The sequence below is a fragment of the Oenanthe melanoleuca genome, chromosome 9, assembly GCF_029582105.1.
Source record: "Oenanthe melanoleuca isolate GR-GAL-2019-014 chromosome 9, OMel1.0, whole genome shotgun sequence".
NCBI classification, from domain to species: Eukaryota; Metazoa; Chordata; class Aves; order Passeriformes; family Muscicapidae; genus Oenanthe; species Oenanthe melanoleuca.
Genome location: NC_079343.1, coordinates 2,640,608 through 2,658,790, shown reverse-complemented (window position 1 = coordinate 2,658,790; position 18,183 = coordinate 2,640,608). Strand labels below are relative to the sequence as shown.

Genomic DNA, 18,183 nt, shown 5'->3' with positions numbered 1-18,183 from the left:
TCAAATAAACTGGATAAGTTCCACCTTGTAAAGGATAGGAAGGGGAAAGTCCCAATCATCTGTTGTCATAGAATCATAGAATAACCTGAGTTGGAAGGGACCCATGAGAAATCCACCTCCTGGCCCACAAAGGACACTCCAGGAGTCACCCCCATGTGGCCCTGAGTGATGTCCAAACACTCCTTGAGCTGTGTCAGGCTTGGTGCTGTGAGCACTGCCCTGGGGAGCTGTTCAGTGCCCAGCCACCCTCTGGCTTTTTCTAATGTCCTAAATCTCCCCTGACAGCTCCATGCTGTTCACTCAGGTCCTGTTGCTGGTCACCAGAGAGAAGAAATCAGGTTCTGCCCCTCCTTTTCCCTTCAAAAGGAAGCTGTAGATTTCAATGAGGTTTCCCCTCACTCTTCTCCAGGCTGAACAAGCCAAGTGACCTCAGCTGCCCTTTGCATGGCTTCTGCTCAGGGCCCTTCAGCATTTTTGTAGCCTCCCTTGGACATTCTCTCCAGATGCTCCTTCTGGTGTGGCACCCACAACTGCACACAGCACTCGAGGTGAGGCTGCAGCAGCACACAGTGGTTAATTAATCTTTCTGTTCCTTGGCAAGGCTTTCCCAACTCTACCTGGAAGCTCGTTTGGGGTAGGTGGCCTTTTGCTTTGAGGCTCCTGGCTGGGGATCACAGCTGGCCCCAGAGAGCAGAGCAGAAAGAGGAGATTTTTCCTAAATTCTACAAGAGCTGCTTGCCTCCAAACCCTGCGTGGGAGGCTCTGGCAAACAGAAGCACACTGGAGCTGCTGTGGCCTCCCACTTGTGGGCTGCAGCAATGCCCTGTGAGCTCAGAAACAATGGGGCCTTGATTACAGCAGCCAAACAAGGGCTGGAGTTTGAGAGCAGCTGATAAGCATCTGGATAACAGAGTGATGAACAGTCTGCAGCCTGTCACAGAGCTAACCAAGGGCTGTACCAAACACCCCCACCTAGAGCAGGCAGCCTGGAAAGTGTCCAAATATGCTACTCAAAAATGTACAGCACAACCTCAACACAGAGCTAAGGACTGGAGCTTCACATACCAAGCAACAAATTCAGATGAGCACAGCAGGTGATTGATTACAGGTGATTTTACCAAGTAAAAATGACAATATGAATATAAAGGAAAGGCAAAGCTTAGCTTTGTGTCACTGAAGAGTTTTGCTGTGCCTCATTTGATCAAGAGCACAGCATCATCTTCCTATGCACCATGCTACCCTGAATAACAAACCCATGCAATGCTGAGTTTTGGAGGTGCACAAAGTAATCCTCAGAACTTTGGAGCAACCAACTACAGCCAGCAGGCAACAGACACCACTCTGCAATTTTAGCAACGAACAGGAGGACAGGAGGAAGCAGGAGTGCCGGACACACAAATAAGTGGCTACTAAAGATGTAATGTCTCTAGTCTGATGTTTGTTTTCTCCCCCTACTAGTGTGAAAGCAGTAGGCAGAGAGATGAAAGAACTGGGAAGGGGGGTGCAGAATCTGTTCAGAATTTCCCCTGTTGAAATTGAACCCAGTGTCACACAGGTATTGTTAGGAAACGGCTGAAGAGATCTTTATGCCCCTTCCATCCCATGATAAACAGAGCCCAGCTCTGGTAGCAGGAGAAAAACCCCTCTGTTCACTCAAAGATTAGCCCTGTGAAACAGCTCTTGCCTCTCTTCCAGTCTCAGGAGAACCATCACCTGCCAGGATCATCCTGCTGTGCTCATGGAGCAGCGCTGGCGAGAAGATGCTTTGCAGAAACTTCTCATGCATATGAAACATGCAGAGGTGTTTGAGGCCAGAGTGCTTCCTGTGAAACAAGGCAGCCTTGATACCTCCATGACAGAGGCTGCACTGGAAACACTCACCTATTTTTCAAGGATCTGAGATTTTCTTTTTTGAATAGGGTGAGCATCTACTGAATTAATGGAGTTAAAGGAAGACTAAACATTTTGCCTGAAAGGATTTGAAACTTGCTTGGAAAAAAATGTTGTTACACATTACCTCCTTAGGTATGTTATATAGCCTTGATTAATCAATGTCCTTGTTCACATGGACATTTTGATCCCAAATTTTCAGAAAAACTCACAGTTTTTTAGGCTAGCAGTTACTGCAAACCCTTTGTTGAATTTTCTTTGGTCAGCTTGTTTTTTATTCATATGTGCTCAGCACTGCCTAACTTTGTGATCTCAGTATAATAAACTCACTGAAGGGCTACATTTCTCTGAAGACAACTATGTAGTCTCCTCATGCTAAGGATTTTAAGGCTTTTTTTTTTCCCTGAGGATTTTAATTCACACAGCATTTTTAATCCACACTATATTTAATTTCAATATCCCATTTTAGGCATTTTCATATCTTGGTAAGTCTTGTAACAAGAAAGCACAAGTCAGTGTTGAGCCTGTGGATCCTTATACTATGAAGAATTCCAGTGTCTTTTTAGCTGTTTATAAGAATCTCACATGTGTATTTCAGTATGGCAAGGAAAGACACCAATACCTTTCAAAGACTGAAAGTCAAGAAAGAAAATCTGACAGAAAATCCCAATATTATCCCAAGTTAAAACTACAAGAAAACTCAAATAATTAATTTGGGAAAAAATATTATATTAAATTTAATTTTAATTTTTAATGAAAATTAAAATTAATTAACTAATATGCTTCTCATATATTGATGGTAAATATGATGCAAATTAGGTGATAACAGGTTAGGCCACAAATCTATAAGAATCCTTTTGTAATATCCAAATTTCAAATCCCCCTGTTATGCTTTAAATTGTGATTTGGACCAGGAGGTCACATACACACCATGCCCTTGATATTCTTCAGCTGGAAAATCCTACCCACAGAACTTGCTAGATGTGCTTTACATTTCCAGGAAAAATATATCTAGATCAGAACAAGAGAATATGAAAAGTTAAATGGTTTTGTGGGGGTTTTTCTTGGTAGGAAAGATTACCATCTCAGAGACAGTAGATCAGCTCTTTAGGTAAGATGGTGAATGCAAGAACAGATTTTGATCAATATCAGAACAGCTTAGCTAGCAAAAATGTAGTGTTGCAGTTTCTGTTCAACAGGGCTTTGGAATTCAACACTTGGAGGTTGGGAAATGAGAGTTAACCCCTTGCTCACTGCAGTCCTGCTTGTCTGCTCACTTCCCCAGCACAGCCTTCCCCTGGTGCTCAGGAGGATGTGCAGAGATCACACAAGCCTTACTCTCTCTGAAGCACAGAAACAGCAGCTTTTCTAAAATGTTCTCTTGCACACAGAGAATTAGCTGGGAAGGCAGTGGCACAGAAATATTGTGCTGTAGCTTCCTAGCAATAGGCCAGAAAGGAATATGGAAGGGACTTCCCAGCTCAAGGGTCACCAGCTATAAAGAACCCCTCAACAGGGTGCAAACCCTCTCCCACTGCACCTCAGCCAGCAGGCAATAGCTGACTTAACCAGGATGGCACAAAACTGCTCTTCTGGAGCTTCCTTTTCCTCCAGCATCTTTTTGTCAGCAAAAAGGGCAGAGTGAAGTGACAGAACAGAACTTCTTCTTTGTCATCATATTACTCTAGGAAAAGCAAACAGCAAACTGAGTAATAAAGTGAAGTAAACCATCAGCTCTCCACAATGAGCTCAGAGAAGTGAGGCTGAGTCTGGAGAGAGTGAAACACTTTGTAAGGCACCTTTAGCTTAAAAAAGCTTCACAGGAGAAAAACACCAGAGTTCAGCAGGTTTGTAGAACTGGGACAATGTTTATAATTACAGTGATGCTAGTGCTAGGAACTTCCTGCCCTTGCCTTTAGTTTCCACACTGTGGCCAGCACTGCCTTCAGGACAGAGCTGAATTCCATCCTTTGCTGATTTAGAGCCCACAAACCAAGTCAAAAGGCACTGCAGGGCTGAGCCCTCGCCTTGAAAAAGGATGAGATAAACAAATCTAAAATTAAAAGACAAGGAGGGAGAGATCCAATGTAACAGACAGGTAGCCAAATGAAATGTGACACGTCATCCCCAGAGGAAGGGAAACTGGCAGCTTGGCTGGATTTTCCTCATGACAACCCCAGGATATATGACTTTCTTGGCAGAGAATAGAAAGAGGTCCTTTACTTGTGTGTATCACTGCAGCTCAATTTAATTAGCAGCCTGCTAAAGAGCTAAATTTCCTAATTAATAGTGATTCAAGGAGGCCAACAGCACAACAGAAGCGAATTTGCAGTGTTCTCAGAAATAGCTGAGTAATCCACTTTGGGGATCATTTTAATGTACGTTTCCAATGAACACTTCTGGCTTCTAAAGTTTCCAAAAAGATGGGAGGCAGCAAGGAAAATATTTGATATTAATTTCTGACTGCTGACCAACCTGCTCTTCAAGTTTGTTTGGCAACCTGCTCTCAGATTAGGCATCTAATTTGCACAAAATATCCATGTCAGCTACAGATGAATTACTAAATTGTTCCCTGTGGACATCTTGGGTACCACCACCTAGGGGAAGAGGAAATAAGTTTGATTCACAAATGTTTCACTGTGGAAAGCAGTGTTTCCCCACCAGCCATTGCCCTGATATGCTCTGTGGGACACTACCCTGCCCTTGCTGAAGCAGGTTTTGGATGGATGGGTCATTCAGGAATCAAAGGCATGCCAGCACCAAACCACTAAACCAAGGACTAACTGATCAAGTAGCAGAAAGAGCCTTGATTAGTTGAGGAAGAAATGCAACCTGGCCCAGGGCCAGACCATATCTAGGTTCCCTTTTCAGATGAGGCATTCCAGGGTGAGGTAGCTGTGACATATTAAAAGAACAAAGCCTGAATTTAGCTGTCTGGCACAGGGCTTGTCTTCACATTATGAATTGGCTCTTTACTAACTATTAATGCCTCAAAAGTAAGCTCCCTCTCAATTTAGTTTTCAAAAAATGTTTACACTGTCCAAATCTTCATAGTTGGTTTCATTAAGCAAGACTTTACATTTTCTTACAGAGTTTGACACTGTTTCTTGTTTTAATGCATTCCTTCTTTCTGTTTTTTTTTTTTTTCTTCTTTCTATTTTAAGATAACAGGTGCTCAAATTGAGCTGAAAGGCTGTTAACAAGTTTTCAGATTTATGTCAGGAGACTCTTTAGCTCCCTAAAACAAACCAATCAGCACAGAGGTATTCTGAAACATAAGAGGGGTACTTCTATCCCCCACCCCATGAGCTGTGTGCAGTCTTGCAAAGAGACTCTGGATTCTCTGCACTGCTGGAGTCACACTGAGATGTGCCACAAAGCCAGCACAGACACTGATGCAGAACTTCTAATTGCCAGTCACACACACATCTGCCAAAAGAGATCAACCTGCAGTAGCATCTCAGTCTCATAAAGCAAATCATTTCCCCAATTACTGAAGCAGTCTGTTGCTGTGATGCAGGCAAAGTGTGGGAAAGCAGCCACACAAATACTCACTTGAGATTGCTTAGATTAATTTTTAACCTCTAAAACAGCCCAAAAGCTATTATTTTGCTTTTAGGTCAGCACAGAAAATGGCAGATTCATGGCCAATGTGTGAAAATCAGCCAGTGAAGTTGAGCTATTTTTTAGTGCAAAGAAAGAAAGGGTCTGAAGTCAAACTGACTCTATCTTTTAGCCTGTATAGACAACAGAACATTTCCCATTCCCACCATCAGTCTTATTAACATGCTGCAGTGGGTTAGACACCACTTCCAAAAAAGTGGATTTGTTTGAAGTAGAGCAGAGCCATCATTGCCAACAGTGTCACAGCAGCCATTTGCACAAGTATGACTTCTCTGTGCTAACAGTATTGTAAAATGGAAAAGCTGTTCTTTCTCAGAGAATCAAAACACAAAGCCAGCCTAGTTCAAAAGTCTCCTTCTGAGCAGCTCCCCTCAGACTTCCCTTTTCTGCAGTACTAATTAGCATGCTCAGCCTGAAGCTCTGTCCCAGAGGAAGCTCATATTCCACAAATTCCCTTTAGCATCTGACAGGGATATGCAGCCAGCTTCTGGAACCGTTGTTTTTAGTGAGTGTGCAGAAAAAACACTCGATGTACCAGCTCAGGTTGATTGTGCTGGAGATGGAGAGAAGGATACCCAAGCACACATAACCACAGTGTCCCAAAAGCAGCACTAAACCTGCCTGCTCAGCACCCAGCCTCCAACTGAGCCACATTCCACTCCTGACAACTGTGAGCAGAAGTGCCCCCACCACTAGAAGGACCTTGCTGGAAGATGGATACCAGACCCAAGCTTGGTCTTGCAGAATAAGCCCTCTGGAAAACTTCTGTGCTGCTTCCCTAGTCACTACCAAATCCACAACCCAAAGCTCACAAATATCTGGGAAGACTTGAAAGTTATTCTCCAGTAACTTCTCTTCCAAAAAAACCCCAGTGATTTTAGCCTGAGTGTTTCCAAGAACTCTGTTTCAGCTGAAAGTCAGCACTGGTTTGACCAGCCTATAAGAGCCACCGAAAATCTCACTGTTCTGTGAGACCCCTCTCCCTATTTTATTTACCACTGACAGCCAGGCTGTGCATCAAACTCTCTTTTTTCCTACTAAGAGAGAAGTGGCAAGGAAAGACATTGTCCTTGCTTTATCAGAGACTATGATATTAATGGATTTTGTTCAAGACTTGGTGATGAAGCAGACTGTCTGGGAAACTGGTTCAAATTATTCCAACTCAAAATCACTTCAGTGATTAACAGCCTAATCAATTTAACTCAATCAGTGGTGAGAAGCCCATGCTACTTACAAGCAAAAAAAAATCATAAGAGTGCTTGCAACTAAGGGATAGGAGCTGTGAGACACACATCATGTAAATTGATTTTTGATAAGTTACAGTCACCAATTCCATTTAGCAGAAAGCCTTGGTCATCAAAGCAGAATCAAATCACCAGAAAACTATTCAAACACTCCACACTTGTTTTTTTTTTTTTTTTTAAGGCAAGATACAAGTTTCTATTTAAGGCAATAAAACCCTTCAGGCCACCTTTAGCACTGGATTTCCTAGTCTGTGGTGTCTTTTTGCCCAAAAGGAGGACACCAGCATCATGCAAAAGATGTCCCTGCATCTTCCTAGACTGTGTTCTGTGGAACAGAGCTGTCATCTCTGCATTTTACAGCACTTGGCAGCAAACCCACATTCCTTGTGCATCACAGACTTCCCCTGAGGCCATCGAGTGTGCTGGGGATGGACAGCACAGGGCTGGGGTTTGCAGTGATAAACCCCAATCTCCTCACTCTCTGTGAGAGCTGCAGATCCCATGATGGGCATGTACAGCATAGATCACTTCTGCACACCTACAGCACCAGGGGACCCTCACTGTTTCAGCAAGACTTTTGACCCATTTTTTTTTTCTCTGTGAAATTATGACCTACATTCCATGTGTAAAAACAAATCCTCACTATAGATCTGATTGTGTGCCTTACAGAGCTGCCTCATCTGGTGAGTCCCAATGAAAACCTGCTAAGCAGCACCATGAGTCTGGACTGTACTTGCTGACCAGCTCAGGAGGCACAGACAGTGCCTGGCTTTGCACACACAGTGGTGAACTTGGTTTCTAAAACACTTCTCTCAAGAAACTCAGCAAGAACCACCAGTACCAGTCACCCAGCAAAGGATGAAAACATTCTGGCCACAGAACAACACTGCAGATTGAAACTGTCAAAGGTAAGAGCCAAAGCATACATTCCAAGAAAAAAAAAAAAAAAAAAAAGTAATAAATAGCTCAAGAGGTAAATTACCACCTCATGGAAAGTGCTGTGTAGTAAAGGGCTGCTCACCAGATTAAAGATTGGTACTAAGCAACAACTGATGAGACAATGTATTTTTCTTTGGCACATCTGAAATATGCCAAGGAACTGGTCTTGGCAAATGGATTCAAACATGATCAACTAATTGGCTTTCTGGAAAAAAGAACAAATCAAGAAAAGTAAACATTTATTAAATGTTCAGAAAATAAAATAGGGTCTCAAACACTCTTTGTTTCTCTCTTTTTTCTGTGCCTCTTTCACCAAAAGATCAAGGCCAGGGGAAACACAAACAGGATGGGAGACATGACACCAACAGTAGAAGAGTGGTAATAGCATAGTTCTATAATCTTCTCCCTCATTATTTAAAGAGAGCAGGTATGATTCTTGAAAGCTTGAGGAAATAGTGCAGGAATCAGAATCCAGTTTAAAATGGCTGGTTGCTTTCTTTCTGAAACACACATTCTAGTATATCTACAGATGTTAAAATACAAATTCTGATTTCACCCCAGAATTCTAGTAGAATTGCCATCAATCTGATTATATTTTGTTTATACTATATTTGCCAACACTATTTCTTGCTCTCTGCATATTGCCTAGGATATAAAAACAGATTTTGGTAGTTTTGGACCATGAACATGTACACAGCATGATCCAGAGGTTAGTTTGAAATGCACTCTCTTACTCTCAAGTTCCCCAGATAAGCTCTTCCCAGCACTAATCCATAAATAGCAAGTGATTTCTAGGTGGCTGGAGAATGAAAGGGGCAAAGAACTGTGGGAATTTCTGATAGGACTTGTCTCTGGCTAGTAGACAGTGGAAGAAGCTGAGAAGCCAAAAAGAGGTCAGTTAAAAAAAGAGGAGCTCCTCACTCCATTATGCAAACTGAATTTATTCATGTAGAAAAAGTCTCAGAAAAAAACCCCACATTCCTATCATGGCTGCTGTTGCTCTGAACTGTGACCATTGGGAATTTCATTCTGCTTGACAATAAAACCATGAGTACTCAGTGCCACTGAATCATATGTTTTTCAGCAAATGCTCACTCATGCTACACAATACTTCACTTTTTCTTTCTCTCCTCTCTCAAAAGGATGGTCATGCCCACCTCTTTCATCACAGAGGCCTTTCTTTCTCTTTCAGAAATCAAAACCAAAACACTTAAAAATGAAAGAGGGTGAATCTGGATGAAAAGATAAAAAACAAGACAGGAAACCAATCCAACAAGCCACTGCCTAGCCATAGACACAGGGAATTCACACAGAACACAAAGAAGTAAAATGAGTTAGTTCATCTTCCTGCTGTGATCAAGGTTAGCAAGAGCATGGCCCCACACAGCACCTTCAGCTCCAGCAGGAAGTGAGCACTTGAAAAACATTCACAGACTGCCAAACCCTTTAAAGTGTTCAGCATCTATCTCCAGAGCAGCTGGAGCAGAAGCAGAAGCCATCTGAGCTGTCTGCAGGAGCTTGAAGCTCTTTAGTCCTATTTAGGAAGGAACCTCTTGGGAAGAATTGCCAAACGTCCTCTTGAGTCTGACAAGAAGAGCCTCCATTTGTGTTAATCTGAGTCTGACAAGAAGAGCCTCCATTTGTGTTAATCTGAGTCTGACAAGAAGAGCCCCCATTTGTGTTAATTTGAGTCTGACAAGAAGAGCCCCCCATTTGTGTTAATCTGAGTCTGACAAGAAGACCTCCCCATTTGTGTTTATCTTGATGTGGACACTTGTTCCTCAGGGTGGGACTGACAGTGAGCAGGCTCCACATAAATGGCTAAATAAAGCTGCCTTATCCACCTGAAAAACTGTCCCAGCTGGCTGTTCCATAGCTGGTATCAGACTAACTGTGACCCTGCAGCAGCCACAGGGAACAAAACCTGCTCCTGCTCTGCCCCCAAGAGCTGCATCCTTGTGACCCTTGCAGTGACAAAGGTCTGATCTCTTTCAATTAGAAGATAATATTCTCCTGGTTAATTTTACAGACCTAAGGCTGTCGTGGGAAGGTGATATGTTGTGGATTAATTCATATTACACATGAAGAAATCTACCAATCCCATTCCAAACCTTCATTGCCACCTCAAACACTGGAAGTATCTTTGTTTAATCATGTTTTGAAACCTTGCTGGAAAACCACAGTTACAAGCACCAAATTCTCCCAATCTTTATTCAGGTCAGGTTACTGTTAATTTTGGTCAGTGGTAACACTACAATGCCTGGATATATCAATTATACTCTGTAGCTGTAAAACAAATCAGCTGATATAGTGATTTAACCTAAAACAGAGTGCAGTGCTTCCTTCTTCCAGTTAGCCAACCTTGTCAGGAATAAAAACTTGGTGATCACTTACCCAAGGCAGATAAAATTTGTCCTTTATCCTGAAACATGGCACTGAGAAGCGTTTCAGGCTTGAGGGTAAAATACAAACAGGAGAAGTTTATCTTTTTATTTAAAGGCATTGAGTAAAGAACCAACCTAAAGCTTACTGTGGTGATGTGCTCTGCACAAGCAGAATCTAAGTGCACATTTCTCTGCTCCCAGAGAAGCTGACCAGAGCCAAGAACAGATGGGAGCAGGACAGAACTTGGAACAATTTTTGTGCAATCCAAGCAAACCTACCAAATAACCAAAACCAAAAATGCAGAAGTAGTTTACACAGCTTGTCCAATTTCTAAATTTAAAGTAACTCCCTCTGTGATGTATAAACTTGGTCCAGAACTTCCCATGTTCTTATGCCCTTAACTCTTCTTAGGTCACAGTACAACAACACACAATGAAAAATGAAGTGTTTCTTCAAGAAACAGGGGGAAACAGAAGTGGTATTTGTCACCTTGGGCTACATGAATTTTTTATGCAGTAATAAAATTTCCTCAAAGTAAGAGCCTTTTCTTTATATAACACTTCTTGAAATGTTTGAAAAATGCATTTGGTCTATAGTATTTGTTAAAAAATATTCATTCAATTCAGGTTTGAGCTAGCTGATTAATTTTTACTTCATTATAGTTATTTCTTCCTAATGATGCTTTGCATAAAGATTCCCATGCTCCCTATTTTTCAGATCAAGTAGTAAATTAGCTTGCCAGGTGCCAAGGTGTTCAACTCTGTTTTCTGCAACTGCTGCAGCCAGAGTTCTGGGGGTCTGTCTACCCTGACATCTGGACAAAAGAGCTGAGTAGCTCACTTCTACTACTGAAAATTGGCATGATAAGATATCTCACAGGCCTTTCTCCTTCCATACATTATGCCTCTCTCTAGCTCAACCCTCTGCATTTTTTTTTTCATTGTTAACAAAACCAAATTCCATAGTGGAAAGGAAAATAGTATGGCTGAACTCAGAACATAAATTGATCTCAGAATATGAGCAAACTGAGCAAGTACATCTTTGTTTCTAAAGTAAACATTAATAAAGTAGAAAAAGCTGTCACACAGGCTTAGGAGATTAATGCTTCCAGCTTCTTTCATCTCTGCTCTGGGCTCAGGAATTACAGCCCTCTTCTGCATTCCATATCAGGCATCAAGCTAAGATTTTAGAGATGCTCTAAATTCAGTTCCTCAGGTAAGAGTCATTATCATTAAACATTCCTATTTCTCTGAAAGCAGAGCTGCACAGAATTATTCAAGAGTTCAGCTGGCATCTATAAAAAGAGACACCAAAGATTGTTGTTCTTGCTTAGACAAGAAATCCCATTTGCAACAGAAGTTCTGATCCCATTTTGATCAGCCAAGTGCCCTTTGCAGGTTACACATCCACAGGTGGTTTTACATCTCTCACCAGCCAAGGTCATACTACACAACCAGTAAGAGTGACAGAGCCTAACACAGAGATCCACCACCCTATCAAGTGCACCAAAATCCTTTCAGTCTCCAGATTGCTGGAACCTGTGGAAGACCATGCATGGAAAATAACAGCCTTCAATCTCTTTCAGTATTAATGAGCAAGACCTCAGCCTTACCATACACAGTAAGTAATGGTGCCAAACCACAGATGAAAACATTGAGGTAAACAGGGATTAGGGCCCAGATTCATCCAACTTCCTTCTGCTTAAAGCTCCTAAGCTTATCTAGCTCTAGGCCTTCACTAGTGGCCAGCTGCCAGGAAACACCAGAAGATTTTCCATGGCCAGTGATAGTCTCTGTGATCTAGCTAAAGTGCACCTAAGACATCCTTCCACTAGCTCATGAACTATGTCCCTCTTCTGGCAACATGAAAAGCTAATGAGTAGCTAATTCCATAATTTGTAAGAGCTAATTTACAATTTTGAAGCAATTACATTAAACACGACATTAAAAGTCTTACCTTTTCAGACAAAAAAAATTCTCAAAACCAAACCCCATATTTTTCATTATCTCACAGTCTCTGCTGCTGAGAGAAAGCACAAAATGCAGAAGTCCAGCAAAGGAACATGGGACAAATGGGCAGAATTGAATTTCCAGTGCATCAATCTCCTGTTATCACTAATAAACCTCCAATTGTTCAGCCCATAAGTGAATGCTTCATTTTAGACATGAGATACAGCTTTTGTCTGACATCAGAAAATAGCATCAATATAAATGAAGCACAGGCCCCCTCAGGAACTTACATCTTTGTGTGCTGCCTCCTGTATTTATTGCCTGGTCAAGTGTGAAATGGATACCCACCACTCCCTGAATTCCTTTCTGCATGAGCACTGCTAGAAGTGAGGTGCCTCTGCCTGCAAGGCTGTAGGAGGGACAGAGGCAGCTTTGCCAGCCTGGCAGAGAGCATGTCCACTCAACCTGGGGCACAGGATGGAGAGACATTCCCAGTGATGGAGAGACAATCCCATCCCAGCCACAAAACCCTTGCTGGGGCACACAAACCTCTTGGTCTGTCCTCACTTGACCCAGTCTCACAAGCAACAGCTGTCACACAGCAGAGGTAAGATTATTTTAAGTCATAAATTGGCATTAACTGCAAAAATACTGATTGCTTATCAAATCTATGTATTACAAAATTCTTCACTGGAAGCAGGCCAAGCTGTGCTACAGGTAGAGCCTAGCTAACATTCCTCCCTAGTGGAAAAGTGCTCCACTGGAAATTTTCTTCTGCATGTTTGCCTCTTTATACATTCCAATTAGGAGTTCCCTCTACCCCTGACCAATTAGCTCATGCCTATTTGCATTAAAATAACACTGAGAAGCTGTCCACTGTAAACCACTGGTATTTCCTGTTGATGCCACAGAAAGTGTTCATTTCTGTGCACTGACATGCAGCTAATTTATTTTCCTGATACCTCACACTAAATATTTGCTCACAGAGCAAGTCACCAATTTCAAATTATTTTCCTTGAAAGCCAGGAGATCCATAGGAGATCCATACATCAGACAGCTAAATTGGGTTTACTTCCTGTGGTTATAAGTCTAAATAAAGGCAAAGACATCAAAATTAGATTCCAAGTGGAATATTAATGATAGCATGAATAGTTTTATGGAAAGTAACAGTGCACATAGAAGAAAGTGAGTGCAAATAAGAGACATTCCCAGCTTATGTTGTATGTATCACAACTGCTGCTTATCAACAGCTGTATTCAGCAGCTGAAGGAGGAAAACTGATTTAATCAGTCATAAGAAGAGCTAATTACACAATCCCCTTCCAGAGCATGAGGCTCTCGGAATGCAATTGAGACACCTGATGTGAAAATCACTATTTCAGATAGTTTTGAGAATTAAGCAGAGCAAGGTCTAGTGAGTCAGAGCTAGCTTTGCAGGCAAATTAGCTTTTAATTTTCAATGTCACTTTATATTATGCAATTGGTTTGGAAACTTTCTTTTTTCCTTGAGATAACATCTTCTCACCTGCATACTGTTCTTTCCTGCAGGAGTGATTTCAGTTGATGGCAGTACAAGCAGATTAAGACCCACTGGAACACCTACATTTTAATTCCAGGCACACTTCTAAGGTTTCACTTTGGAAAAGCAGAAGTTAATTGGAGTCAACTAGAAGCAAGTTACCCTGACAGTTTTAAGACACAAGGATTGGATCCACTCTGAGCACACAACACCTCTGTGCTGACAAAGGTCTGATCTCCATCCAGCAAATCTCAGTTCTACCTTGTTGAGCTTGGCTAAGCCTGAATCTGCAGGAGCCACTCAGAGACAGCAGCAGAGGGTACAGCCTTGTGCTGTTCATGGAGCAGAGGCCAGTGGCAGAGTTTTGAAAGGTGACCCAAGCCCAAGTCCTGCAGCCAAGCCACAGGTTCATTATAGAATGATCTATACAGAGTTTAAGGTGCCTCCAGCAGAGGTGGAGGTTTCTGGAGAACAGAGGAAATACATCTCTGTGTCAAAAGCTTTCATGAGTCCAGTAAAATTCAAGGATTTTTTCCCCACATACCTTAAAAAAATCAAACCAAAATGACAGGTTAGGAGCACATGAAATGGTGCTTAGAAACAGGAAAGCAGTAATGGAAAAGTTTGGGAGGGAACAGAGCTGATTGAAGCTGGTGATGCATGGGTGGCAGGATGAAGAAATCATTGTGTTCAAGCAGCTGGGTTCACACCTGCAAATCCCTTCACTGGAGAGTGGCTGTGCAAGCAGAAAGGTAGGAGCACAAGTGAAGGAGTAGATTTTGGGTAGTGCAGGGGAGAACATGACACTACCAGAGATCCAGGACACGTTACCCTTACACACCCAGAACACCCACCTGGAAACATCAGCACCTTCAGCATTTGCTGCCATCTGCACATTTAACTTCTCAATCAGAAACACCAGCCAGACACCAAATCCCATTCTTCCACTCATGTCACAAGCTGTGGGCACTGCAGAATGTCAGTTTGTTACTCAGACACCAGGGGACTGGGAGGTCACACCAAAACAAGGCAGTAAAACATTTGCCTGTTTTAACCAGAACTAACTGCTTCTGTGAATCTGATTGCAAAGCTTTATTTTGCTCCTCATGAACAGGCTGCCCAACCTGAAATTCTGTCTGCTGGAAATGTTTCTGCACAACTCAGGATGCCCACCATAGCTGCAGCCATCAAACACCTGCCAGCTGGACACCCCAGGCACCAGGGTGAATGCACTGTGTGGAACTCAGCTGGTTTTGCTGCTAAATAACAGGGCTGGACTTCCTGTATTACCCAAGCTGGCATCCTACAGTAGGGATGATAACATTTTTGCATTTGGCATTTCCTGCTTCTGCCCCATATCAAAACTTCCACTGTGTGTCAGGAGAGATTTCTCTGTACTTCCACTGGAAGAAGCCAGATAAGGACAGTGGTTCTATACCTTTGCTTTCTTTATAAAATGTTAACTTGCCAACTGCCTTCATTTTTTTACCAAAGGCAATGTTCAGCTCAACAGAACACATATCAAAGTTTCCAGTGATTCCTTCACCTTTTCTGCTGTGCTGTCACTTGACATTTTCCTCAAAGGTGGTCTCAATCAAAAAAGAACAATTTTGTTTTCTCTATACTGCCACTGTGACATACAAAAAGAAAAAGTTCACCAGAGAGATGATCTGAAAGCAATCAACATTTCTTCCCTGGTTTAAATTCCTTGATCTGGAAAGATTACTTCAGGTTAGGGTTATCTGGAAAAGTCCCTTTGCTCCAAGAAAATGTGTATGAAAATGGTTTTTAAAGGAAAGTATTGTTCTTAAGGTCTTCCCCAATTTCTAACATGAAAAATTCCCTGGAAACTTGTTCTGATTATACTCCATATTTTGTTTATTCCATTATTCAACCATAACCACATCCTGCAGACAAAAGCCATCCAAGGTTTTCACCCACTGTGCCCAGAGCAGCAGTACAGATACACTATCACTCTTCAAGAGAACTCCCTTCCTGGGAAGGAGAAGAAATTAGAATGCACTTTATCTAATAAATGGTATCTAATAATAAATCATGTAATCTAACAGTAATTAGTTAATGGAATCTAATAATAAATCTTGACCATCTTTCTTTGCACTTGTCACAATTAAAGGCCAAGTTTACAGAATATTTTCCTGTATTTGGCTTTATCAGAGATAAACAGTAAGTTACCAGTTGCTGCTGCTTCTGCTTTGAAAACCAGCAATAATACAGGTTCTGTAATTCTAATCTGCCAGTATTTTCAGGGTGACCAGTTTGTGCTAGGGCCACTGAACCCTGAAGGGAGCAGCAGCTTTCTCAGGCAGAACAGCTGGCACAAATATAAGCAGATAAAATATTAAGATGATGTTCTTAACATAGCAAATTTCTACACAAAATGAAAATCCTTCCCATCTGGTTCCCTTCTTGCATATACAAAATAAAAGCACCAGGAAACAGACATTTGCATCCAACCTTAAAAAAAGAAAATCAACCTTTTTTGTTTTGCTTAACTATATTTTAAAAATTTAAATATGCAAGGGACAATTAGAAAGATTGGAGTTGGGGAAGCACTAATTACAAAGACATTTATGACCCTTACATGTATTGCTCATATACAGCAGTACCTGGGAAGTTGATAAATGAATAAATATTACTGAAATCTCAAAAGATTAAATCCATCAAAACTCCTGGATTCTGGGCAAGTCCTTCCTACAGGGGGACCTGGAGTGCATGGTTCAGTTGTGGTGCAGGGACAGGAGCTCCCTTTGCTTGCATTCTGTCTGATCTGTCCAGGCCATTGTGACAAGTGCAGCTTTTTCCCAATGCAACCAGAAAAGACCTTCCTTATCTGCAGTCACACTGGGGTGAATTTGGGATCATGCTGGATACACAGACTGCACTAGAAACAGCATTTTTTACTAAGAATGTAACAGCCCCCATGTGCACGTTTACCAGAGAAACAGAACCCACCAAATGTGTGATGAAATGCATTGAAATTATCTCCCCCCACGTTCAAGAGGCACAGGAGGGGGAGGAACTCCTCCCACAGATGCAGGCACTAAAGGAAAGAACCCTGCAGAGCTCAGTTCTGAGATACAAGATGCAGCTTCCCTCCCTGCTCTGAAGTTCCTTATCTTCTGACTCTTCTTGGCATGAAGCTGAGAAGCTCCCTGTAGCAACAGGCTGTGAAAACACTCTGATCTGAGGCAAACAGATCCAGCATTCTTTCTTCTATTCCTTCCCCTTCTCATAGCAGAGGACCTATCTTGGGAAAAATGCAGGGTGGCCTGGCAGCAGCAGAAAGTGAAATCTGCCAATATTACTCCTTCTCTCTAAGTTCATCTTTAACTCTTCAAATACTCCTCTTATGGATGGGAAACATCTGGCTTCAGTCCCTGACATTTCCAGCTACAATGTTCAAATGGATAAGTCTTCTTTCCTACCATTTTCAAAATAGCAGGTACACATAAGGTCTCCCACAAACCAGAAATACAGGGTAAAAAAGACTGGGCAGAGAGGTTACTGGTGCTAATCAGCAGCACACAGCTGTATAGGAAGCAGCTATTGTGGCTGGGGATCCTGTCTTTTGTGATGTTCAGTAATGCTCTCTGTCCAAGCTTTGGGTATGGTATTGTCCTACACTATTCTTTCAATATTAGCTCAAAACAACCCATTCAACAGCTTTGTGCCTTCCAATTGGAGTGAAGAAGCTGGAGAACAAATATCATCTATGGCTGAGTGCTGAGAAGAGGCCTCTTCCTTTCTCACCCATCGTCCTGATCCTTCAGTACAGAACAAAGCTGCTCTGCTGTGGATGTGTCAATACAACCATTTCCATGACAACAGCCTAGGATGTGCCAAATATAGACATTTGACTTCAACAAACAGAGAAGGAAGAGACACATGACTAGAGGGGGTTCTGCTGCACTGCATTTAAACCCAATTCCTTCCTGATGGCTGTGGGCAAGCACTCAGAGAAGAATTAACAGGGGTACTTTGGGATGGCAGTGCTCTCTCCATCTCCTTTCTGCCCCTGTGCTCTCTCCTGCTGCAGAAGACAGGGAACCAGCTGCCTAACTTCACCCTTCTCCAACTCCAAACCAAACAGCTGAGCTGTTCCTCATCATTAACAGCTGATGAATAAAGGTTTAAATTTTGTTTCCCACCCTTTTTTTTTAAGAGGTGAGGTTCATATGCTCATTTTATTTCACCAGCCCTGCTCTATAAAGAGATGAGTGCCATAAGCAAAGAAACACAACTTCTTAAGTCACTTCAGAAGGATTCAGCAGCATTTTTCTCCTAGCCAGGTGAGGCTCACACAGCAGGAAGGGCTCCTGTACAGCACTGCAAACAGCTTCACTCACTGCAGAAACCCCATCACAGTGCACAACATGACCTGAGGTCCTTCTGTCAGCTGCTGCCTTACCATAGAATCATCACAGAATGGGTTGGAATGGAAAGAACCTCAAAAAGCTCCCCCAGCTCCAACCTCCTGCCATAGGCAGGGATGCCCCAGTTAGGTCAGGCTGCCCAGGACCCCATCCAGCCTGGCCTGGAGCACATTCTGTTATAAGACAAAACACCTTGCTCTTCCTGCTGCACTGTAACACCATTCCAGCACAACGATGATC

General features: G+C 42.3%; 1 protein-coding gene across 2 annotated transcripts in view; it reads right to left on the bottom strand.

The window, feature by feature from the left end:
- Nucleotides 1–18,183, bottom strand: part of ARHGEF4 (Rho guanine nucleotide exchange factor 4) — a 169,875-nt gene that overhangs the window by 70,789 nt on the left and 80,903 nt on the right. The window lies entirely within an intron of this gene.